Source organism: Salvelinus fontinalis, chromosome 8, assembly GCF_029448725.1.
Source record: "Salvelinus fontinalis isolate EN_2023a chromosome 8, ASM2944872v1, whole genome shotgun sequence".
NCBI classification, from domain to species: Eukaryota; Metazoa; Chordata; class Actinopteri; order Salmoniformes; family Salmonidae; genus Salvelinus; species Salvelinus fontinalis.
The window spans coordinates 42,622,313-42,649,964 of NC_074672.1; the positions used below are offsets into that span (position 1 = coordinate 42,622,313).

General features: G+C 46.6%; 1 protein-coding gene across 2 annotated transcripts in view; it reads right to left on the minus strand.

Moving 5' to 3' along the window:
• LOC129861276 (solute carrier organic anion transporter family member 4A1-like) overlaps positions 1-25,021 on the minus strand; it is an 83,358-nt gene extending 58,337 nt beyond the window's left edge. The window contains exon 1 of one of the 2 annotated variants that reach the window (XM_055932555.1): positions 24,446-25,021. The gene's annotated coding sequence lies outside the window, so the exon portion shown is untranslated. The remainder of the gene's footprint in view (positions 1-24,445) is intronic. The other variant, XM_055932556.1, reaches the window with a different exon arrangement.
• Positions 25,022-27,652: the final 2,631 nt, after the last annotated feature.

Here is a 27,652-nt window from a genome sequence, read left to right on the forward strand (position 1 = left end):
CTCATAGACCGGACGTAACATAGTAAACGGAAATCCGGATCACCCAAATTAGTATGATATGTTATGTTTGGTATGGTTACATAAGACAGAAGGTTACTTAAGACAAAATCTAAAGTAGAGTGGTTGGGTCAGGGTGGATGGATGGGTGGAGGCATAACGGGAATGTCTGGCAACCCAAAGATTTCATGCTCGAATCTCATCACGGACAACTTTAGCATTTTAGCTATTTTGCAACTACTTAGCATGTAAGCTCACCCTTCCCTTAACCCCAACCTTAACCCTTTAACCTTAACCCCTAAGCTAGATAATGTTACCATTAGCAACCTAGCTAACATTAGCCACAACAAATTGTAATTCATAACATATCAACATGAAATGGATGATGGACATCCACAGATTAATACATACCATACAAAACGTAACATCTGATACTAATTGGAGTGTCCCGGATTTAGCAATACTATGTTACGTCTACCCCTGATTACAGGTTGGATTTAATGAAATATCAACATGGCCAGAAAAATTCAGATTGAGTTTTTCACGAGGAAGGAAATAGTTCCCAGCCCCACATTTCCAAATTTTGTAGTGCATCTCCTTAGCTACAATTTACACAAATGTCCTCTTGTTATAAACGTTACATTGTAAACACGTGAAAGCCGTGTGGCTTAAACAGTGACAGTAGCAGTAGTGACACTGAGTCCAGGGAGACCGTTGGAATCCTACTTCCAGTCAATTGATGTTATAACACTTTACTGCTTCCTTATGAAAGATACATGCAATACAACTGTGTGCCATAAAACCAGATGCCCTACGTATTGGTGCTCGGGTATATCTACCACAGTTGATTCAGTCAAGTGACACTGTATTCAGAGATGTTGTATGTGAGTAAGAGCTATTTAAAAAAACGACACACCAAGTCAGAGTAAGTGACCTTCAGTTATACTTTCCTTCTCCTCTAGATTACTTTCCTTTTCCTTTCCTCTTGTGTTTTTCTATGTTCTCCACACAGCAGACGAGATTAGGTTTCAGGTGAGTCGTTGGGTACATCCACATTCACAGAGATAAAAGACATTCCCTTAGTGGGGAAATCCTCAACGTAGCGCTACCAAAGTGATCCCCAAACAGCAGCAGCAGTAGTTTCAGAAGCCTTAGGGTTGAAACGTTCAGTATTTTTTCAATGACACCTTTCTATCCTTTTGAAAAAAGTTGACCTTTGAACTTCCTGGTACTTCCTCAGAAGTGCAGATGAGTCAGACAGGTGTGGCTGGGCTGTGTCAGGCAGGAGGCTCCAGGTACATATAGTCCCAGTGTGGTGAAAGTCATTTATACTATCCTTAATAGACGGATTTCAATGGATCCTATTGACACCCATATATGCCAGCCAGTGTAGGATGTCGTCCTGTACAGACAGGTGTCAGAGGGATACGCCCCATCCCAGCCTCCCAGCCTCGCAGCCTTGCAGCTCAGCGCAGTAACAGTATACCCCACAGGGGTCATCTCACTCTATGGGAGCTAATGGAACTCGGCAAGGCAGGAACTGACCCAATACTGGCTTTCTGCTTCACTGCTGCTCACAGGGAAAACATCACCCTGCATGCACGCTCTTGTAACCCTCACCTCCCCTGTCTGCACCCCTGTGCTATTTGTCTTTGGGGGCTGAGAGTCAGAAATGGGGACACACCAATTAATCCTTCCTCAGATATAGAGACTGTTATAGTTCATCATGTACACGTGCGACTCCTCTCCTGTGTGTGTGTGTGTGTGTGTGTGTGTGTGTGTGTGTGTGCGCGCGCGCATGTGTGTGCGTGTGTGCGCGCGCATGTGTGTGTGTGCGTGTGCGTGCGTATGTGCGTGTGTGTATTAGTTGGTTCTTCTATCATTGTAGGGACCTAAAATTCCAAAAAGTGCCCACAAGGACAGTAAAACAAGGACATTTCCTATGTCCCTACGAAGACAAAGGCTATTAATATGATGCACGCACACACACACACGCACACGCACACGCACACGCACACACACACACACACACACACATACATACACATACACACAAACACACACAAATGAAACTCTCCTGCCCTACTTCTCCAGACAGACAGGCTTGCCAGAGCTCGCTGCCTCCTGTTGGTCTGTCGGATTGCAGGTGAAACCGAGTGGAAGAAGACCTAGAGAGTCAGCCTATCAGACGTCTCCAAGCCAGACTTGCCCTTATATGAGCTTTGTGAGGAGGTAGGAGAGGTCACCATGACGATGATGCTAATTAAGAGGCCTTGCCTGCTGACCTCGACGAGCGTGCCTCAACCACAGACAGCATGAAAAGAAAGTAAGAGAAAAGGAAGCGCTCAGTGAAGTACCGTCAGAGACAGCAGGATGTAGGTCAACCATCTCAGAGATCACGGAGGGGGGCGGAGACAATCAACCTGTCACTCGAGGGCCTTTCCAACAACTACATATCAGAAGTAGACGTGTCCTAATGTTTTCATCTTGTTGTCACATGTCCTAATGTGTCACGTGTCCTAATGTGTTCATCTTGTTGTCACATGTCCTAATGTGTCACGTGTCCTAATGTGTTCATCTTGTTGTCACATGTCCTAATGTGTTCATCTTGTTGTCACATGTCCTAATGCGTCACGTGTCCTAATGTGTTCATCTTGTTGCCACGTGTCCTAATGTGTTCATCTTGTTGTTACGTGTCCTAATGTGTTCATCTTATTGTGACGTGTCCTAATGTGTTCATCTTGTTGTGACGTGTCCTAATGTGTTCATCTTGTTGCCACGTGTCCTAATGTGTTCATCTTGTTGTCACATGTCCTAATGCGTCACGTGTCCTAATGTGTTCATCTTGTTTCCACATGTCCTAATGTGTTCATCTTGTTGTGACGTGTCCTAATGTGGCACATGCCCTAATGTGTTCATCTTGTTGTGACGTGTCCTAATGTGGCACATGCCCTAATATGTCTCATCTTGTTGTGACGTGTCCTAATGTGTTCATCTTGTTGTTACGTGTCCTAATGTGTTCATCTTGTTGTTACGTGTCCTAATGTGTTCATCTTGTTGTTACGTGTCCTAATGTGTTCATCTTGTTGTCACGTGTCCTAATGTGTTCATCTTGTTGTCACATGTCCTAATGTGTTCATCTTGTTGTTACGTGTCCTAATGTGTTCATCTTGTTGTTACGTGTCCTAATGTGTTCATCTTGTTGTTACGTGTCCTAATGTGTTCATCTTGTTGTTACGTGTCCTAATGTGTTCATCTTGTTGTTACGTGTCCTAATGTGTTCATCGTGGTGTTACGTGTCCTAATGTGTTCATCTTGTTGTCACATGTCCTAATGTGTTCATCTTGTTGTCACATGTCCTAATGTGTTCATCTTGTTGTGACGTGTCCTAATATGTCTCATCTTGTTGTGACATGTCCTAATGTGTTCATCTTGTTGTTCCTATCAAACAAATACACATCTTAAAGTGCTAACAAGTCTCACCTCAGCTAAGTACTGTAAAATGAATGTAACATAATGAAAAAAACATTTTAGTTGTGCTTGTATGGGGCCACTTGTATGGGGCCACTCAACAACCAGACTGATTTTCCTGCTGTAGTTATGTGAAAGGACAGGAATAGTCCAGTGAAAATGGCATTGAACAAAGTCAAGTAGAAAACAGTGGGACATTGTGAGTTCTCAAACGAAGGCCATTGCCAAGTTAAACCACCTGGCCTCACATACACCCACTTGGTCAAGTTATGTGGGACAGGCCTTTCTTCAGAAAATTCTTCTGAATGAATTGTGCAGTGTAGAGGTCAACCGATTAATCGGAATGGCCGATTAATTAGGGCCGATTTCCAGTTTTCATAACAATGGTCATTTTTGGACACCGATCATGGCCGATTACATTGCACTCCACGAGGAGACTGCGTGGCAGGCTGACTACCTGTTATGCGAGTGCAGCAAGGAGCCAAGGTAAGGTGCTAGCTAGCATTAAACGTATCTTATAAAAAACAATCAATCTTAACATAATCACTAGTTAACTACATATGGTTGATGATATTACTAGTTTATCTAGCTTGCCCTGCGTTGCATAGAATCGATGTGGTGCCTGTTAATTTATCATCGAATCACAGCCTACTTCGCCAAACGGGTGATTTAACAAGCGCATTCGCAAAAAAAGCACTGTCGTTGCACCAATGATCCTAACCATAAACATCAACGCCTTAATTAAAATCAATACATAAGTATATATTTTTAAACCTGCATATTTAGTTAATATTGCCTGCTAACATGAATTTCTTTTAACTAGGGAAATTGTGTCACTTCTCTTGCGTTCTGTGCAACAGAGTCAGGGTATATGCAGCAGTTTGGGCCGCCTGGCTCGTTGCAAACTGTGTGAAGACTATTTCTCCCTAACAAAGACGGCCAACTTCGCCATAGAGGGATGATTTAACAAAAGCGCATTTGCGAAAAAAGCACAATTGTTGCACGAATGTACCTAACCATAAACATCAATGCCTTTCTTAAAATCAATACACAGAAGTATATATTTTTTTAAACCTGCATATTTAGTTAAAAGAAATTCACGTTCACCCAGTCATGTAAAGTTCATCCAGTCATATAGTTCACCCAGTCAGGTAGTTCACCCAGTCATGTAGTTCACCCAGTCATGTAGTTCACCCAGTCAGGTAGTTCACCCAGTCATATAGTTCACCCAGTCATATAGTTCACCCAGTCATATAGTTCACCCAGTCATGTAGTTCACCCAGTCAGGTAGTTCACCCAGTCATATAGTTCACCCAGTCATATAGTTCACCCAGTCATGTAGTTCACCCAGTCAGGTAGTTCACCCAGTCATATAGTTCACCCAGTCATATAGTTCACCCAGTCATGTAGTTCACCCAGTCAGGTAGTTCACCCAGTCATATAGTTCACCCAGTCATATAGTTCACCCAGTCATGTAGTTCACCCAGTCAGGTAGTTCACCCAGTCAGGTAGTTCACCCAGTCATATAGTTCACCCAGTCATATAGTTCACCCAGTCATATAGTTCACCCAGTCATGTAGTTCACCCAGTCATGTAGAGTTCACCCAGTCATGTAGTTCACCCAGTCATATAGTTCACCCAGTCATATAGTTCACCCAGTCATGTAGTTCACCCAGTCATATAGTTCACCCAGTCATGTAGTTCACCCAGTCATGTAGTTCACCCAGTCATATAGTTCACCCAGTCATATAGTTCACCCAGTCATATAGTTCACCCAGTCATATAGTTCACCCAGTCATGTAAAGTTCATCCAGTCATATAGTTCACCCAGTCATGTAGTTCACCCAGTCATGTAGTTCACCCAGTCATATAGTTCACCCAGTCATATAGTTCACCCAGTCATATAGTTCACCCAGTCATGTAGTTCACCCAGTCATGTAGTTCACCCAGTCATGTAGAGTTCACCCAGTCATATAGTTCACCCAGTCATATAGTTCACCCAGTCATGTAGTTCACCCAGTCATATAGTTCACCCAGTCATATAGTTCACCCAGTCATATAGTTCACCCAGTCATATAGTTCACCCAGTCATGTAGTTCACCCAGTCATGTAGTTCACCCAGTCAGGTAGTTCACCCAGTCATGTAGTTCACCCAGTCAGGTAGTTCACCCAGTCAGGTAGTTCACCCAGTCGTATAGTTCACCCAGTCAGGTAGAGTTCACCCAGTCATATAGTTCACCCAGTCAGGTGGAGTTCACCCAGTCATGTAGTTCACCCAGTCATATAGTTCACCCAGTCAGGTGGAGTTCACCCAGTCATATAGTTCACCCAGTCATATAGTTCACCCAGTCATATAGTTCACCCAGTCATATAGTTCACCCAGTCATGTAGTTCACCCAGTCATATAGTTCACCCAGTCAGGTGGAGTTCACCCAGTCATATAGTTCACCCAGTCATATAGTTCACCCAGTCATGTAGTTCACCCAGTCATGTAGTTCACCCAGTCATATAGTTCACCCAGTCATATAGTTCACCCAGTCATGTAGTTCACCCAGTCATATAGTTCACCCAGTCAGGTAAAGTTCACCCAGTCATATAGTTCACCCAGTCATATAGTTCACCCAGTCATGTAGTTCACCCAGTCATGTAGGTCACCCAGTCATATAGTTCACCCAGTCAGGTAGAGTTCACCCAGTCATATAGTTCACCCAGTCAGGTGGAGTTCACCCAGTCATGTAGTTCACCCAGTCATAACGTTCACCCAGTCATAACGTTCACTCAGTCATATAGTTAACCCAGTCATAACGTTCACCCAGTCATAACGTTCACCCAGTCATATAGTTCAACCAGACATATAATTCACCCAGTCATAACATTCACCCAGTCATATAGTTCACCCAGTCATAACATTCACCCAGTCATAACATTCACCCAGTCATATAGTTCACCCAGTCATAACATTCACCCAGTCATATAATTCACCCAGTCATATAGTTCACCCAGTCATAACATTCACCCAGTCATATAATTCACCCAGTCATATAGTTCACCCAGTCATATAGTTCAACCAGTCATATAGTTCAACCAGACATATAATTCACCCAGTCATATAGTTCACCCAGTCATAACATTCACCCAGTCATATAATTCACCCAGACATATAATTCACCCAGTCATATAGTTCACCCAGTCATAACATTCACCCAGTCATATAGTTCAACCAGACATATAATTCACCCAGACATATAATTCACCCAGTCATATAGTTCACCCAGTCATAACATTCACCCAGTCATAAAGTTCACCCAGACATATAATTCACCCAGACATAAAATTCACCCAGTCATATACATATATTTTAGTTTAGATTTGCTGTACATATTACACACATAACTCTCTCTTTCTCTCTCGCACACACGCACACATTTATGATGTTCGGGTTGACTCATAACTACAGTCCTCGTGGTTATATCCGCGGGGCTGGCGGGTTTAGGATAATGAAATATTGTGTGGATGAAGGGCGGGTTCTTGGCGGGTGGATTGAATCAAGAGAAAACAATGCCTTTAAATAGTCTAGCAATGTATCTCTCTCGTGCACTTTCTATCTATGCGCTACATTGAGCTTTTCTTTCATTATTTGAGGCTTTATGGTATTAGTCAGTAAGCCGAAGCTTCAGGGCCTAACAGTACGCACGCCAAACACACCAAGTCGCCAAATGCTTTGGGGAAACGGGCAGAGGAAGTTGAGGTTGAACCACAGAGGGAAAAAAGGAGTTTAATTCAACAAGGGGAAAGCTGTGAAATGGAGAGTTAAAAATAAAAGACAAGGGAATGGTCATGTTTGGTAAAGGTCAGGTGAAGTGGTTTTAAAGAGGATGATAGCGGTGGTATGTTGTTATGTATGATGATTGTGAGGCGATATACACATTTGACAGTAACAAGACAGGAACTTCAAATAGGCCTATAGCACGACAAGAAAACTGTAGCCTACTGTTCAGATGGGTTAAATGGAAACTGAAGTCTGGACACTGACTGTAGCTCCATAACCTCTCACATAGCCTTAATATTAAAATGGGCTCAGACAGAGTTTTAGCAACATGAAATCACATTCAAATGTGTTCATATACAACCCACAAGCTACCAATATGTCCTTCTGCTCCTGAGCAAGGCAGTTACCCACTGTTCCTCTGAACAAGGCAGTTAACCCACTGTTCCCCTGAACAAGGCAGTTAACCCACTGTTCCCCTGAACAAGGCAGTTAATCCACTGTTCCCCTGAACAAGGCAGTTAACCCACTGTTCCCCTGAACAAGGCAGTTAACCCACTGTTCCCCTGAACAAGGCAGTTAACCCACTGTTCCCCTGAGCAAGGCAGTTAACCCACTGTTCCCCTGAGCAAGGCAGTTAACCCACTGTTCCCCTGAGCAAGGCAGTTAACCCACTGTTCCCCTGAGCAAGGCAGTTAACCCACTGTTCCACTGAACAAGGCAGTTAACCCACTGTTCCCCTGCGCAAGGCAGTTCAACCACTGTTCCCCCGAACAAGGCAGTTAACCCACTGTTCCCCTGAGCAAGGCAGTTAACCCACTGTTCCCCCGAACAAGGCAGTTAACCCACTGTTCCCCTGAGCAAGGCAGTTAACCCACTGTTCCCCTGAACAAGGCAGTTAACCCACTGTTCCCCTGAGCAAGGCAGTTAACCCACTGTTCCCCTGAACAAGGCAGTTAACCCACTGTTCCCCTGAACAAGGCAGTTAACCCACTGTTCCCCAGCAAGGCAGGTAACCCACTGTTCCCCAGCAAGGCAGTTAACCCACTGTTCCCCTGAGCAAGGCAGTTAACCCACTGTTCCCCTGAACAAGGCAGTTTAACCCACTGTTCCCCTGAACAAGGCAGTTAACCCACTGTTCCCCTGAGCAAGGCAGTTAACCCACTGTTCCCCTGAACAAGGCAGTTAACCCACTGTTCCCCTGAGCAAGGCAGGTAACCCACTGTTCCCCAGCAAGGCAGTTAACCCACTGTTCCCCTGAGCAAGGCAGTTAACCCACTGTTCCCCTGAACAAGGCAGTTTAACCCACTGTTCCCCTGAACAAGGCAGTTAACCCACTGTTCCCCTGAGCAAGGCAGTTAACCCACTGTTCCCCTGAACAAGGCAGTTAACCCACTGTTCCCCTGAGCAAGGCAGTTAACCCACTGTTCCCCTGAACAAGGCAGTTAACCCACTGTTCCCCTGAACAAGGCAGTTAACCCACTGTTCCCCTGAACAAGGCAGTTAACCCACTGTTCCCCTGAACAAGGCAGTTAACCCACTGTTCCCCTGAGCAAGGCAGTTACCCAATGTTCCCCTGAACAAGGCAGTTAACCCACTGTTCCCCTGAGCAAGGCAGTTAACCCACTGTTCCCCTGAGCAAGGCAGTTAACCCACTGTTCCCCTGAGCAAGGCAGTTAACCCACTGTTCCCCTGAGCAAGGCAGTTAACCCACTGTTCCCCTGAGCAAGGCAGTTAACCCACTGTTCCCCTGAGCAAGGCAGTTAACCCACTGTTCCCCTGAGCAAGGCAGTTAACCCACTGTTCCCCTGAGCAAGGCAGTTAACCCACTGTTCCACTGAACAAGGCAGTTAACCCACTGTTCCCCTGCGCAAGGCAGTTCAACCACTGTTCCCCCGAACAAGGCAGTTAACCCACTGTTCCCCTGAGCAAGGCAGTTAACCCACTGTTCCCCCGAACAAGGCAGTTAACCCACTGTTCCCCTGAGCAAGGCAGTTAACCCACTGTTCCCCTGAACAAGGCAGTTAACCCACTGTTCCCCTGAGCAAGGCAGTTAACCCACTGTTCCCCTGAACAAGGCAGTTAACCCACTGTTCCCCTGAACAAGGCAGTTAACCCACTGTTCCCCAGCAAGGCAGGTAACCCACTGTTCCCCAGCAAGGCAGTTAACCCACTGTTCCCCTGAGCAAGGCAGTTAACCCACTGTTCCCCTGAACAAGGCAGTTAACCCACTGTTCCCCTGAGCAAGTCAGTTAACCCACTGTTCCCCTGAACAAGGCAGTTAACCCACTGTTCCCCTGAACAAGGCAGTTAACCCACTGTTCCCCAGCAAGGCAGGTAACCCACTGTTCCCCAGCAAGGCAGTTAACCCACTGTTCCCATGAGCAAGGCAGTTAACCCACTGTTCCCCTGAACAAGGCAGTTAACCCACTGTTCCCCTGAACAAGGCAGTTTAACCCACTGTTCCCCTGAACAAGGCAGTTAACCCACTGTTCCCCTGAGCAAGGCAGTTAACCCACTGTTCCCCTGAACAAGGCAGTTAACCCACTGTTCCCCTGAGCAAGGCAGTTAACCCACTGTTCCCCTGAGGAAGGCAGTTAACCCACTGTTCCCCTGAACAAGGCAGTTAACCCACTGTTCCCCTGAGCAAGGCAGTTAACCCACTGTTCCCCTGAACAAGGCAGTTAACCCACTGTTCCCCTGAACATTGCAGTTAACCCACTGTTCCCTTGACCAAGGCAGTTAACCCACTGTTCCCCTGAACAAGGCAGTTAACCCACTGTTCCCCTGAACAAGGCAGTTAACCCACTGTTCCCCTGAACAAGGCAGTTAACCCACTGTTCCCCTGAACAAGGCAGTTAACCCACTGTTCCCCTGAGCAAGGCAGTTAACCCACTGTTCCCCTGAGCAAGGCAGTTAACCCACTGTTCCACTGAACAAGGCAGTTAACCCACTGTTCCCCTGCGCAAGGCAGTTCAACCACTGTTCCCCCGAACAAGGCAGTTAACCCACTGTTCCCCTGAGCAAGGCAGTTAACCCACTGTTCCCCCGAACAAGGCAGTTAACCCACTGTTCCCCTGAGCAAGGCAGTTAACCCACTGTTCCCCTGAACAAGGCAGTTAACCCACTGTTCCCCTGAGCAAGGCAGTTAACCCACTGTTCCCCTGAACAAGGCAGTTAACCCACTGTTCCCCTGAACAAGGCAGTTAACCCACTGTTCCCCAGCAAGGCAGGTAACCCACTGTTCCCCAGCAAGGCAGTTAACCCACTGTTCCCCTGAGCAAGGCAGTTAACCCACTGTTCCCCTGAACAAGGCAGTTAACCCACTGTTCCCCTGAACAAGGCAGTTTAACCCACTGTTCCCCTGAACAAGGCAGTTAACCCACTGTTCCCCTGAGCAAGGCAGTTAACCCACTGTTCCCCTGAACAAGGCAGTTAACCCACTGTTCCCCTGAGCAAGGCAGTTAACCCACTGTTCCCCTGAACAAGGCAGTTAACCCACTGTTCCCCTGAACAAGGCAGTTAACCCACTGTTCCCCAGCAAGGCAGGTAACCCACTGTTCCCCAGCAAGGCAGTTAACCCACTGTTCCCCTGAGCAAGGCAGTTAACCCACTGTTCCCCTGAACAAGGCAGTTAACCCACTGTTCCCCTGAACAAGGCAGTTTAACCCACTGTTCCCCTGAACAAGGCAGTTAACCCACTGTTCCCCTGAGCAAGGCAGTTAACCCACTGTTCCCCTGAACAAGGCAGTTAACCCACTGTTCCCCTGAGCAAGGCAGTTAACCCACTGTTCCCCTGAGCAAGGCAGTTAACCCACTGTTCCCCTGAACAAGGCAGTTAACCCACTGTTCCCCTGAGCAAGGCAGTTAACCCACTGTTCCCCTGAACAAGGCAGTTAACCCACTGTTCCCCTGAACATTGCAGTTAACCCACTGTTCCCTTGACCAAGGCAGTTAACCCACTGTTCCCCTAAGCAAGGCAGTTAACCCACTGTTCCCCTGAACAAGGCAGTTAACCCACTGTTCCCCTGAACAAGGCAGTTAACCCACTGTTCCCCTGAACAAGGCAGTTAACCCACTGTTCCCCTGAGCAAGGCAGTTAACCCACTGTTCCCCTGAGCAAGGCAGTTAACCCACTGTTCCCCTGAACAAGGCAGTTAACCCACTGTTCCCCTGAACAAGTCAGTTAACCCACTGTTCCCCTGAACAAGGCAGTTAACCCACTGTTCCCCTGAACAAGGCAGTTAACCCACTGTTCCCCTGAGCAAGTCAGTTAACCCACTGTTCCCCGGGCACCGATGATATGGATGTCGATTAAGGCAGCCCCCCCCCCCCCCCCACACCAAAAGCCACAAAACTGAAAAACGAAACGAGGGGAAAAAGTCGATCACTCACCTACTAAATAATTAGCTAGCTACATAAATAGATACGCTAGCCTAGTGGTGTCAAACTCAATCAGCGCACGAACCATATCGAAAAAAAAACAATGAATTTGCATTTTAACATTTTAGCATTTGAACATATTAAAACAGAAGAGATAAATAATATTTGTCCTTTGCTGCTATGCTTGCAGATGAAATATGCTGCGACAAACCCTAATCCAAAAAGTATTTAATAACTACGAATAACACAAACAGAGCTATAGGTTGTTGTAACGTTGAAACTTTTTTGTTTGTCTGAATTCGCGGGTTTTACACACCAGCCAAGCTTCTGGGAGCGATGGTTCCTTTTTCATTAGCATGTCAACTTAAACCATGTTTTCACGGTTGAATGGTGCATTGCTGAATGGTGCACTCAAAATGTAGCTGTTGTAGTTGAGTCGCCAACTTAGGCTTCAGTGTGATAAGGTGCGTCTCGGTGAGAGGTGTAGGAGTCAGGCGCAGGAGAGCAGGGATACTGAGAAGCGTGTTTAATATATATATAGTCCACCAATTCAAAAATGGCACAGATCCCTCTATATAAGGTCTCACAGTTCATAGAGCAGATCAGTGAAAATAAAACCGAAACTCGTGCCAAACGCATGGAGGAACAAACTCAGTTCCGAAAAATAAACTACACGTGCGTAAATACAAGAACAAGAAATATCAACGATCAATGAGCGCAAAACCCCCACAAGCTTAATCCCGCACGAAATAAGGCAGGAAACAAGTACCCTATATACACACAGAAATAAACGCAATTGAAACCAGGTGTGAAAATGAACACAGACAAAAAAAACAGAAAAGGAAAAAGGGATCGGTGGCGGCTAGTAAACCGGCGACGCCGAGCGCCGAGCGCAGCCCGAATCGGGAGAGGGGCTATCTTCGGTAGAAGTCGTGACAGTACCCCCCCCCTGACGCGCGGCTCCCGCAGCGCGACGACGCCGGCCTCGAGGACGACCCGGAGGACGAGGCGCAGGGCGATCCGGATGGAGGCGGTGAAACTCCCTTAGCATAGGTGGATCCAGTACGTCCTCCACCGGCACCCAGCATCTCTCCTCCGGACCGTACCCCTCCCAGTCCACGAGGTACTGAAGACCCCCCACCCGACGCCTCGAGTCCAGTATGGATCGAACTGCATACGCCGGCGCCCCCCCGATGTCCAGGGGGGGCGGAGGGATCTCCCGCACCTCATCTTCTTGAAGCGGACCAGCCACCACCGGCCTGAGGAGAGACACATGAAACGAGGGGTTAATACGGTAATAAGGGGGGAGCTGTAACCTATAACACACCTCGTTTATTCTCCTCAGGACTTTGAATGGCCCCACAAACCGCGGACCCAGCTTCCGGCAGGGCAGGTGGAGGGGCAGGTTTCGGGTCGAGAGCCAGACCCGGTCCCCCGGTGTGTACACAGGGGCCTCGCTGCGGTGGCGGTCGGCACTGGCCTTCTGCCGCCCTTCGGCCCGTTTAAGGTACCCGTAGGCGGCCTGCCAGGTTTCCCTTGAGCGTCTCACCCAATCGTCCACCACAGGAGCCTCGGTCTGGCTCTGATGCCATGGTACCAGGACCGGCTGATAACCCAACACACATTGGAAGGGCGACAGGTTCGTAGAGGAGTGGCGGAGTGAATTCTGGGCCATCTCTGCCCACGGGATGTACTTCGCCCACTCCCCTGGCCGGTCCTGGCAATACGACCGCAGAAACCTACCCACATCCTGGTTCACTCTTTCCACCTGCCCATTACTCTCGGGGTGAAACACAGAGGTAAGGCTGACCGAGACCCCCAAACGTTCCATGAACGCTTTCCACACCCTGGACGTGAACTGGGGACCCCGATCAGAAACAATATCCTCAGGCACCCCGTAGTGCCGGAAGACGTGAGTAAACAGGGCCTCCGCCGTCTGTAGGGCTGTAGGGAGACCGGGCAAAGGGAGGAGACGACAGGACTTAGAAAACCGATCCACAACGACCAGGATCGTGGTGTTGCCCTGTGATGGTGGCAGATCGGTCAAGAAGTCAACCGACAGGTGTGACCAAGGCCGCTGTGGAACGGGAAGGGGTTGTAACTTCCCTCTGGGCAGGTGCCTAGGAGCCTTGCACTGAGCGCACACTGAGCAGGAGGACACATAAACCCTCACGTCCTTGGCTAAAGTGGACCACCAGTACTTCCCACTAAGACATCGCACCGTCCTACCAATCCCCGGGTGACCAGAGGAGGGGGACGTGTGAGCCCACCAAATTAGCCTGTCTCTAACCTCCAGCGGAACGTACACCCGTCCCGCTGGACACTGTGGTGGAGTAGGCTCAACACGCGATGCTCGCTCAATGTCTGCGTCCACCTCCCACCTCACAGGTGCCACTAGACAAGAAGCCGGGAGGATGGGCGCAGGATTGATGGCCCGCTCCTCCGTATCATATAGTCGGGACAGTGCGTCTGCCTTAGTGTTCTGGGAGCCTGGTCTATAGGAGATGGTAAACCTAAATCGGGTGAAAAACATGGCCCACCTTGCCTGACGAGGGTTCAGTCTCCTCGCTGCCCGAATGTACTCTAGATTACGGTGGTCAGTCCAGATGAGAAAAGGGTGTTGGGCCCCCTCAAGCCAATGTCTCCACACCTTCAGAGCTCTGACAACAGCCAGCAACTCCCGATCCCCCACGTCATAGTTTCGCTCCGCCGGGCTGAGCTTCCGAGAAAAGAAAGCACAGGGGCGGAGCTTCGGTGGCGTACCCGAGCGCTGGGAGAGCACGGCTCCAACCCCAGCCTCGGATGCGTCCACCTCCACTATGAATGCCAAAGAGGGGTCCGGATGCGCCAGCACGGGAGCCGAGGTAAAAAGAGCCTTCAGGCGACCAAAAGCCCTGTCCGCCTCAGCCGACCACCCCAGACGCGCCGGCCCCCCCCCTTCAGCAGTGACGTAATGGGAGCAGCCACCTGCCCAAAACCCCGGATAAACCTCCGGTAGTAGTTGGCAAACCCTAAGAACCGCTGCACCTCCTTTACCGTGGTTGGAGTCGGCCAATTACGCACGGCTGCAATGCGGTCACACTCCATCACCAACCCTGATGTGGAAATGCGATACCCAAGGAAGGAGACGGCCTGTTGGAAGAACAAGCATTTCTCAGCCTTGACGTACAGGTCATGCTCCAACAGTCGCCCAAGTACCTTGCGCACCAGGGACACATGCGCGGCGCGTGTAGCGGAATAGACCAGAATGTCATCGATGTAAACCACCACACCCTGACCGTGCAGGTCCCTGAGAATCTCGTCTACAAAAGATTGGAAGACTGCTGGAGCATTCTTCAACCCGTACGGCATGACGAGGTACTCATAATGGCCGGATGTGGTACTAAACGCTGTCTTCCACTCATCTCCCTTCCGGATACGCACCAAGTTATATGCACTCCTGAGATCCAGTTTTGTGAAAAACCGTGCTCCGTGAAATGACTCAATCGCTGTGGCAATGAGAGGTAGCGGGTAACTATACCCCACCGTGATGGAATTTAGACCTCTATAGTCAATGCACGGACGCAGACCTCCCTCCTGCTTCTTCACAAAAAAGAAACTTGAGGAGGCAGGTGAGATGGAGGGCCGAATGTACCCCTGCCCCAGAGATTCAGACATGTATGTCTCCATAGCCACCGTTTCCTCCTGGGACAGGGGATACACGTGACTCCTGGGAAGTGCAGCGCCTACCAGGAGATATATCGCACAATCCCCTCGTCGATGAGGTGGTAATTGGGTCGCCTTCTTTTTACAGAAGGCGATAGCCAAATCGGCATATTCTGAGGGAATGCGCACGGTGGAGACTTGGTCTGGACTCTCCACCGTTGTAGCACCGATGGAAACTCCTACACACCTGCCTGAACACTCCTCCGACCACCCCTGTAGAGCCCTCTGTTGCCACGAAATCCTGGGGTTGTGACGGGCCAACCAGGGGATCCCCAGCACCACCGGAAACGCAGGAGAATCAATGAGGAAGAGACTAATTCTCTCCTCATGACCCTCCTGCGTGACCATGCCCAGTGGAGCCGTGGCCTCCCTGACTAGCCCTGACCCTAATGGTCGGCTATCTAAAGCATGTACTGGGAAGGGTTTGTCAAGCTGAACAAGGGGAATCCCTAATCTGTGCGCTAAACCGCGGTCAATAAAGTTCCCCGCCGCGCCTGAATCTACTAGCGCCTTATGCCGGGAAAGAGGGGAAAATTCAGGAAAAACAATCCATACATACATGTGACCAACAGGGGGCTCTGGGTGAGCCTGGTGCCGACTCACCTGAGGTGTCCGAGCAGTGCTCGGCCTGGCGTCTCGACTCCCTGGAGGACCCCCCCAGCACCGGTCAGCAGTGTGCCCTCTGCGACCACAGTTGGCACAGGAAAGGCCCCCTCCTCCGGTCGCCCTCGCTGCAGCACCACCTAGCTCCATGGGTGTTGGAGTGGTGGAGCTGGGGAATGGAACTGACAGAGCCCGATCTGGACGTCCGCGGGTCGCCAGCAAGTTGTCCAACCGAATGGACATGTGGATCAACTGGTCCAAGGAGAGGGTGGTGTCTCTACAGGCCAGCTCCCTACGGACGTCCTCACGCAAACTACACCTATAGTGATCGATCAAGGCCCTGTCGTTCCATCCCGCGCCAGCGGCCAAGGTCCGGAACTCAAGAGCAAAGTCCTGAGCACTCCTCTTCTCCTGCCTCAGATGGACCAGCCGTTCACCCGCCGCTCGACCCTCAGGTGGGTGATCGAACACGGCCCGAAAGCGGCGGGTGAACTCTGGGTAGTTGTCCCTCGCCGAGTCAGGATCGTTCCATACCGCGTTGGCCCACTCCAGGGCTTTACCTGAGAGGCAGGAGACGAGGGCGTTCACGCTCTCACGCCCCAAAGGAGCCGTACGAACGGTCTCCAGGTATAGGTCCATCTGGAGTAAGAACCCCTGGCACCCTGCCGCCGTCCCATCGTACTCCCTCGGGAGGACGAGTCGAATCCCACTGTGCTCAGGCAATGAAGGACAGGGTAGTGGTACTGATTGGGGTGTGGCTGATACAGGTGTGGGAAGGCCACCTCTCTCCCATCTCTCCATCGTTGCCATCACCTGATCCATGGCGGTCCCCAGCTGGTGTAACACTGCCGTGTGGTGATGAACTCGCTCCTCCACGGACCCTGGGAGTGCGCCTGCTCCTGCTGACTCCATATTTTCTGGTGCGGGATTCTGTGATAAGGTGCGTCTCGGTGAGAGGTGTAGGAGTCAGGCGCAGGAGAGCAGGGATACTGAGAAGCGTGTTTAATATATATATAGTCCACCAATACAAAAATGGCACAGATCCCTCTATATAAGGTCTCACAGTTCATAGAGCAGATCAGTGAAAACAAAACCGAAACTCGTGCCAAACGCATGGAGGAACAAACTCAGTTCCGAAAAATAAACTACACGTGCGTAAATACAAGAACAAGAAATATCAACGATCAATGAGCGCAAAACCCCCACAAGCTTAATCCCGCACGAAATAAGGCAGGAAACAAGTACCCTATATACACACAGAAATAAACGCAATTGAAACCAGGTGTGAAAATGAACACAGACAAAAAAAACAGAAAAGGAAAAAGGGATCGGTGGCGGCTAGTAAACCGGCGACACCGAGCGCAGCCCGAATCGGGAGAGGGAGAGGGGCTATCTTCGGTAGAAGTCGTGACATTCAGCTCAAATGTAATTGGTCCACATGTTTCTATTTTGTTGCAGCTTTTGTTTTTTGGTTATTAATTGTCAAGCTTTAAAAAAATAAATAAATGAAGCCAGACGGCAACATTTTAGTAGCATAACTAGGACCTTTGGCACCTGTGTCTGTACACGTTCTATCTGCTGCACGCTGTTAACGGGACACACGAAAGCAGCACAATTGAAGTTTTCACTTTATCACATATAGTCAGGCAGTTGCTGATTGATTATTAACAATTGAAAGCGGGTGTGGGTGAACAAACAGCTGACCTGCACTCCACAGCATATGACTGATAAGTGGCCTGTTTTGGTGGCTACTTCTCCTTATTGTGAAAAAATTCTGCTCAAAACATTCTGCAATATCCGCTTGCCAGGCCCAAATAGGGAGCAGGTGGCAGGGAGAGAGAGGAGACTGAACGTCCCTAACCAAAACCAGAGAGTAGATGGCTGCCGTTTCTATTGCATGGGCTTATGGCAGGGACCTGCAGACTGGAGGCACTATCCTTTCCTGTGAATTCCCCAACCAGGCCTTCTGGAGACCTTGCGCAGAAGGGATAAAGCACACACACACACACACACACACACACACACACACACACCACACACACAATCGTAGCATATGCGCACACACACAAACACGCACATATTAAATAAAACGTTACGCTGTATGACTGTTGATACCCACAACTTCTCTAAAAAAGATGATCTTTGGATCATAGCGTAATATGACTAACATCTATCTCATTTACTGCAACCACACCTTGACATAACCCCCTGACATAACCCCCTGACATAACCCCCTGACATAACCACCTGACATAAACCCCTGACATTACCCCCTGACATTACCCCCTGACATTACCCCCTGACATAACCCCCTGACATTACCCCCTGACATAACCCCCTGACATAACCCCCTGACATTACCCCCTGACATTACCCCCTGACATTACCCCCTGACATTACCCCCTGACATAACCCCCTGACATAACCCCCAGACATAACCCCCAGACATTACCCCCAGACATAACCCCCTGACATAACCCCCTGACATAACCCCCAGACATAACCCCCAGACATTACCCCCCAGACATTACCCCCTGACATTACCCCCTGACATAACACCCTGACAGACAGAGGATACCCTCTCCATTACACCCTGACACACAGAGGATACTCTCCATTACACCCTGACACACAGAGGATACCCTCTCCATTACATCCTGACACACAGAGGATACCCTCTCCATTACATCCTGACACACAGAGGATATCCTCTCCATTACATCCTGACACACAGAGGATGCCCTCTCCATTACATCCTGACACACAGAGGATACCCTCTCCATTACACCCTGACACACAGAGGATACCCTCTCCATTACACCCTGACACACAGAGGATACCCTCTCCATTACACCCTGACACACAGAGGATACCCTCTCCATTACACCCTGACACACAGAGGATACCCTCTCCATTACACCCTGACACACAGAGGATACCCTCTCCATTACACCCTGACACACAGAGGATACCCTCTCCATTACATCCTGACACACAGAGGATACCCTCTCCATTACACCCTGACACACAGAGGATACTCCCTCCATTACATCCTGACACACAGAGGATACCCTCTCCATTACACCCTGACACACAGAGGATACCCTCTCCATTACACCCTGACACACAGAGGATACCCTCTCCATTACACCCTGACACACAGAGGATACCCTCTCCATTACACCATGACACACAGAGGATATCCTCTCCATTACACCCTGACACACAGATACCCTCTCCATTACACCCTGACACACAGAGGATACCCTCTCCATTACACCCTGACACACAGAGGATACCCTCTCCATTACACCCTGACACACAGAGGATACTCCCTCCATTACATCCTGACACACAGAGGATACCCTCTCCATTACACCCTGACACACAGATACCCTCTCCATTACATCCTGACACACAGAGGATACCCTCTCCATTACATCCTGACACACAGATACCCTCTCCATTACATCCTGACACACAGAGGATACCCTCTCCATTACACCCTGACACACAGAGGATACTCTCTCCATTACACCCTGACACACAGAGGATACCCTCTCCATTACACCCTGACACACAGAGGATACCCTCTCCATTACACCCTGACACACAGAGGATACTCTCTCCATTACATCCTGACACACAGAGGATACCCTCTCCATTACATCCTGACACACAGAGGATACCCTCTCCATTACATCCTGACACACAGAGGATATCCTCTCCATCCACAGTGGCATACAGCAAAGCTTACCGTATGCTTCCCAGTATATTATGCCAACATTTTTGTTTGTTTTGGTGTTCAGCAGTGTTTGTTTTTTTCTTCAGGCTTGTCGATGTTCGGTAGCCCGAAGTCTACGCCCCTTCGTTGTTGATTGGTCAACAGTAGGGCTTCTTTAATTAGATGACAGACGACTAGTTTGCGTGCACATTTTTTCACTTGAGAAATACTGCACCAAATATCTTAGTTAGGTGTTAACTTGTGGGACAAAGACATCCTCTGCAAAAATGTCTAAATTAATTATAGATTTCTTGATTTATCTAAGATTAATTCAGACTATTTTGAGGAAGTGTATTTTTTCCCACGGCGTCTCGAGAGGGACAAACAGTCAAATTTGCAGCTTTTTTTTGTTTTTCAAGCAAATGTCTATTAAGTCAATATGTGATAAAATCATTTATATGTCTAAAGATAATGATTAAATAATTCCACTCGGAAACCATATAATTGTATGAAATGTATTAGAATCATAAAACTATAATCTGATGATGTGTGTAGTTTTAGTCAGAATTAGAACAAGGACCTTTTGTTCCTTTTTAGTATGTAAGCATGGTGCAAGTGTGAAACAAATTATAAGAGGAGCTATCGACAGACGAGCTGGACCACTGTGTTCCTTACAGGACATTCTGTCTCCACCCGTGGAGGGGAGAAACTGTTAGGCTTGCAGAAAAGTATGAAACATGTTGTAGATTAAACAATGTATCTGTGTAGTGGAAAAACACAGACTGTCTGAGCTTAAGATTTGAAATTGTATGTGTGTGCGTAGGATACCTACTGTTTGTGTGTGAAGGTATATGCGTAAAGAGCCAGTATAAAATTGAGGTTTTTGTACAACGGACTAGGACGTCCTCGTGAATAAACATGTTGACTATTGTAAAGCTGAGAAATCTGTCTGTTTCATTTAAACCAGAATCTTACAAACTCTGGGTTGCAGACTGAGTAGATTAATTGAAGTTTATGAACATTGATAACAAAATTCTCATAACAGTATGCCAGGCACAGACGCTCACTTCGGCCAATCAGAGTTCTGCTGGGGGAGAAAACCAAACCTAGTATGAGTGACACGCGAGGTCCTGGGGGGGGGGGGGGTATGTGATTGGTTTGACTACTACAAAACACACTATGCTTACAAGCCATGCAGTCATTCGGTCAACACGATTAATGATTCATGTGGTTTTTACAGTGAGTAGTGGTCTCCTGTGGGATGGGGGGGGGGGGGTTAAAACCACGGTCAATGGGAACTTAACAGCGGACGAGCTCACATGGGAGACCCCTGTCAATTAGGTCTATGTATAAGGGACAAGGGATCAAGTGTTGCAGGGAATCACTCTTAAAACAGCTGTGTCAAACCAGGTCTGGCAGTTATAGTGTAATATGTGACAATATATCCCCAGGTATACGTTCAAGGTATAGGGACATTTTAGTTTATTTCAGTATGCTATATAGGCTATTATACACTGGGTGGTTCGAGGCCTGCATGCTGATTGGCTGGCAGCCGGTATATCAGACCGTATACCACAGGTTTGGCAAAACATGTATTTTTACTGTTCTAATTACACTGGTAACCAGTTTATAATAGCAATAAGACACCTTGGGGGTTTGTGGTATATGGCCACGGCTAAGGGTAATATACCACGGCTAAGGGCTGTGTCCAGACACTCTGCGTTGAGTCGTGGTTAAGAACAGCCATTAGCCATGGTATATTGGCAATATACCACAACCCCCCAATGTTATTGGGGGGTTGTGGTATATTGCTTATTGCTTAAATATACAAATGATGGGAACCATAGGCTACAGACCATAGGATACAGACCCTAGGCTACAGACCATAGGATACAGACCCTAGGCTACAGACCCTAGGCTACAGACCCTAGGCTACAGACCCTAGGCTACAGACCCTAGGCTACAGACCCTAGGATACAGACCCTAGGATACAGACCATAGGATACAGACCATAGGATACAGACCCTAGGCTACAGACCATAGGATACAGACCATAGGTAGGATACAGACCATAGGATACAGACCCTATGATACAGACCATAGGTAGGATACAGACCATAGGCTACAGACCATAGGATACAGACCATAGGATACAGACCCTAGGCTACAGACCCTAGGCTACAGACCCTAGGATACAGACCCTAGGCTACAGACCATAGGATACAGACCATAGGCTACAGACCATAGGATACAGACCCTAGGCTACAGACCATAGGATACAGACCCTAGGATACAGACCATAGGATACAGACCATAGGATACAGACCCTATGATACAGACCATAGGTAGGATACAGACCATAGGCTACAGACCATAGGTAGGATACAGACCCTAGGCTACAGACCCTAGGCTACAGACCATAGGATACAGACCCTATGATACAGACCCTAGGATACAGACCCTAGGATACAGACCCTAGGATACAGACCATAGGATACAGACCCTATGATACAGACCCTATGATACAGACCCTAGGATACAGACCCTAGGATACAGACCCTAGGATACAGACCATAGGATACAGACCCTATGATACAGACCCTAGGATACAGACCCTAGGATACAGACCCTAGGCTACAGACCATAGGATACAGACCCTAGGCTACAGACCATAGGATACAGACCATAGGCTACAGACCATAGGATACAGACCCTAGGATACAGACCCTAGGCTACAGACCATAGGATACAGACCATAGGCTACAGACCATAGGATACAGACAATAGGCTACAGACCATAGGCTACAGACCATAGGATACAGACCCTAGGCTACAGACCATAGGATACAGACCCTAGGATACAGACCCTAGGATACAGACCCTAGGATACAGACCATAGGTAGGATACAGACCCTAGGCTACAGACCCTAGGATACAGACCATAGGATACAACTTTGTATCACAGATATGTGTTGAGTTAGATAGTGGTGCATGGTGTATGACTCACCTACCACGAGTAAGTATGAGTTTGATATTTTAAGAGGGTTGGTATATAGGCTATGTATTCATTGGGCCCGCCCTATAGAGCCCCATTGTGAAGGTGTCATAATACCCATAAAACCTATTGGTCAAACTGGGAAATGGTTGCAATCATTTCCCCACTATGTAAATACGGGGGAATATATTGATAAAAGTCACCTTGTCCTAGAGAGATGTACATGGTTATCAAAACGTCACACCAGGGTAAACCTACACGAAACCCAGCCCTTATTGGAAGTGTTTCTGAAATCCCCTATGGGAAAAATTAATGGTGAAAAAACGATTGGAAAACCATTTCCTTGTGGGTACTTATAGGTATTATGACTCATTGTCTATTTAGGCCTATATCACGTGTTTTTGGAATAGTTTAGGACAGGTGCACAGTGCCTCCACACACACAGTAGCGTTTTGCGACTGCATGCATGTATTGTTGTAATACTTTGATGTTGATCTACATAACATGAAGCCACACAAGAGACGCAGGTGTCAGTCACTGTTTCACCGTGTTTAACCGGAGTTAATGCAATAACATGCATGAAACTATGTTGCGCGCGGGAAATAGGTTCTTTGCGCGAATGCGTCGACAAATGAGGCGAACGGAATCGAAAATCCAGTAGCCTATGATTCAAAAACGTCTAGCCCTATATATATATATATATATATAAATAGCCTACATATTGCGCGCTCAAAGAGCATATATGTAGGCTATTATAAACTATGACAGTGAGACCAAATAATCCCCGCGGCAGTGGCACTATTATAACGGACTAATAATAACCTACACGTTCGTTTGTAAAACGAGCTAGAGAAATTAAGACATCAGTTTGTTTAGTGTCGTCCTATGTACATTTCCGTTTCGTTTTCCTCCATTGTATTCCTCAGTGTGACGCCTCAACACACCCTCACGATGGGCAAATCCATGCGTTAATAACCAAGACATCATGAGCGTAAATCCTCTCATAAATAGTAGCAGTGTTACATGTCAGTGTTCCCAGCAAAGACTGGTTGAACACCCAGCTGGCCAGATGCATCTAATGGTATAACGGTCAATAATAATAATAATAATAATAATAATAATAATAACGATCAAACCGTTTTTTATAATTTTTATTAGGACTATTGACATAAAATCACCAGGAATTCAACTCATAGTGATTTTAATTTAGGAAATCTGTTCCCAAGTATTCCCTCGCATAGAGAGACGTAAAGTATGTGATCCTATCCACATGTAATCAAGGTTCGAAATGATTCTGTTGTTTAACTATGTTCCAGTCCCCCGACCATCCTTTCAACGAGAAATCGTCCCAAGGTTGTATGTAATTGGGGAACCCTGCTGTAATAACTAACTATACACAGAATGCTTTTGTATTGCAGCCGATGGATTAAAGAGAGCAGGCTTGTAAGGGATTACATAGACTACAGACAGATGTTGATGCAGTGCAACGAGCCTTTTGTCTATTTAGCAACCGTCATTGAGCCAGATGCGACTGATTAACAACAGTGATTTATTAAGGAGTTCATCATTCGTGATAACGATGTAAGCTGTGTAGAGCTGAGAGTGAATATTTCATTCATGTGTAGGCGTAAAACATGTGCTCGACTTGGTAACGCCACGCCATCCACATTGCCATTAGGCTACAGTAGTGACAGCCATAGACCGCGAGCATGCTGATGATGCTGGCCATCCGGATACAGAACCCCCTGAGAGCATCCATAAACGGAACTGTAAACACTGATGTGTCAGATAAGATACTTACATGTCAATGTTCTTTTAGGTACCCAACCGTTGTCTTTCGACCTTGATGCCTTCGGGTGGATGAAATCATGATTCAAATTGCTACATTGATTCGGAACGTCCTTCGTTGTTTGTTGGTCCTCGCAGTTATTCTAGGTCTATGGCGGCAGCTTCGTGTGGCCGCTAAACGCTGCTTGATCCGTAAATTCAAAGAGGCTGATGTCGCCCAATGATATTCGGCCCCCTATGGCGCTATCGCGTCTGGACCAATTGGCGTGATGCAGGATCTCGCGAATGAGAGGTGTCGATATGAGTGAGTTGTGGCTTCACCGCGGCTTTTATTTTTTACAATATTTTGTCGCATTTTGAGTCTAGGCTACATGGAGATGTCGTTCATTTCAACAGTGTACATGATGCAATGTTAAATGGGAGAACGTGTAGACTAGAAGAATGAGAATGATTTTGGAGAAGCTTCTACTTTAGCCTACCAATATGTTTATGGTTTTCAATATTTACAAGTTTACATTTTTCTTTCACTGCTGTTGTGTTGTGGCTAAGAAGTAGGCTAGTCTGCAACCCTGTCTGGGTGTAATTAAATCCATGTCACGTTGGGTTGTTATGTTGAGGCCATCTGAGGGTTGCAGTCTGCAGTAGCACCTTCTGCAGGAAGTGATGTTCCCCCGGATGTTAGGCTCTCCTTAGTAGCTGTAGGGTGCGTGTCAGAGGCAGAGCAAGTGCATCCCAGTCTCATACCCTGACTACACCGCTCGCAAAATAAATTTAGAAATCCATGTTATTCAATTATTGCACCCACACTGCTCGCGCATCAACGAGCGTCTCTCCCTTATCACTGTCATGTTAATGATCTCTCCCTTTATCACTGTCATGTTAATTATCTCTCCCTTATCACTGTCATGTTAATTATCTCTCCCTTTATCACTGTCATGTTAATTATCTCTCCCTTATCACTGTCATGTTAATGATCTCTCCCTTTATCACTGTCATGTTAATTATCTCTCCCTTTATCACTGTCATGTTAATTATCTCTACCCTTATCACTGTCATGTTAATTATCTCTCCCTTTATCACTGTCATGTTAATTAAATCTCCCTTTATCACTGACATGTTAATTATCTCTCCCTTATCACTGCCATGTTAATTATCTCTCCCTTATCACTGTCATGTTAATGATCTCTCCCTTATCACTGTCATGTTAATTATCTCTCCCTTATCACCGCCATGTTAATTATCTCTCCCTTATCACTGTCATGTTAATTATCTCTCCCTTATTACTGGCATGTTAATTATCTCTCCCTTTATCACTGTCATGTTAATTATCTCTCCCTTTATCACTGTCATGTTAATTATATCTCCCTTTATCACTGACATGTTAATTATATCTCCCTTATCACTGTCATGTTAATTATCTCTCCCTTATCACGGTCATGTTAATTATCTCTCCCTTATCACTGCCATGTTAATTATCTCTCCCTTATCACTGTCATGTTAATTATCTCTCCCTTTATCACTGTCATGTTAATTATCTCTACCCTTATCACTGTCATGTTAATTATCTCTCCCTTTATCACTGTCATGTTAATTAAATCTCCCTTTATCACTGACATGTTAATTATCTCTCCCTTATCACTGCCATGTTAATTATCTCTCCCTTATCACTGTCATGTTAATGATCTCTCCCTTATCACTGTCATGTTAATTATCTCTCCCTTATCACTGCCATGTTAATTATCTCTCCCTTATCACTGTCATGTTAATTATCTCTCCCTTATCACTGGCATGTTAATTATCTCTCCCTTTATCACTGTCATGTTAATTATCTCTCCCTTTATCACTGGCATGTTAATTATCTCTCCCTTATCACTGTCATGTTAATTATCTCTCCCTTTATCACTGTCATGTTAATTATCTCTCCCTTATCACTGTCATGTTAATTATCTCTCCCTTATCACTGTCATGTTAATTATCTCTCCCTTATCACTGTCATGTTAATTATCTCTCCCTTTATCACTGTCATGTTAATTATCTCTCCCTTATCACGGCCATGTTAATTATCTCTCCCTTATCACTGTCATGTTAATTATCTCTCCCTGTATCACTGTCATGTTAATTATCTCTCCCTTATCACTGGCATGTTAATTATCTTTCCCTTTATCACTGGCATGTTAATTATCTCTCCCTTATCACTGTCATGTTAATTATCTCTCCCTTTATCACTGTCATGTTAATTATATCTCCCTTTATCACTGACATGTTAATTATCTCTCCCTTATCACTGTCATGTTAATTATCTCTCCCTTATCACTGCCATGTTAATTATCTCTCCCTTATCACTGTCATGTTAATTATCTCTTCCTTATCACTGCCATGTTAATTATCTCTCCCTTATCACTGTCATGTTAATTATCTCTCCCTTATCACTGCCATGTTAATGATCTCTCCCTTATCACTGTCATGTTAATTATCTCTCCCCTTATCGCTGTCATGTTAATTATCTCTCCCGTATCACTATCATGTTAATTATCTCTCCCTTATCACTGTCATGTTAATTATCTCTCCCTTTATCAGTGTCATGTTAATTATCTCTCCCTTATCACTGTCATGTTAATTATCTCTCCCTTTATCACAGTCATGTTAATTATCTCTCCCTTATCACTGTCATGTTAATTATCTCTCCCTTTATCACAGTCATGTTAATTATCTCTCCCCGTATCACTGGCATGTTAATTATCTCTCCCTTTATCACTGTCATGTTAATTATCGCTCCCTTTATCACTGTCATGTTAATTATCTCTCCCTTATCACTGTCATGTTAATTATCTCTCCCTTTATCACTGTCATGTTAATTATCTCTCCCTTTATCACAGTCATGTTAATTATCTCTCCCTTTATCACAGTCATGTTAATTATCTCTCCCCGTATCACTGTCATGTTAATTATCTCTCCCTTTATCACTGTCATGTTAATTATCTCTCCCTTTATCACTGTCATGTTAATTACCTCTCCCTTATCACTGTCATGTTAATTATCTCTCCCTTATTACTGTCATGTTAATGATCTCCCCCTTTATCACTGTCATGTTAATTATCTCTCCCTTTATCACTGTCATGTTAATGATCTCTCCCCTTATCACTGTCATGTTAATTATCTCTCCCGTGTCACTGTCATGTTTATTATCGCTCCCTTATCACTGTCATGTTAATTATCTCTC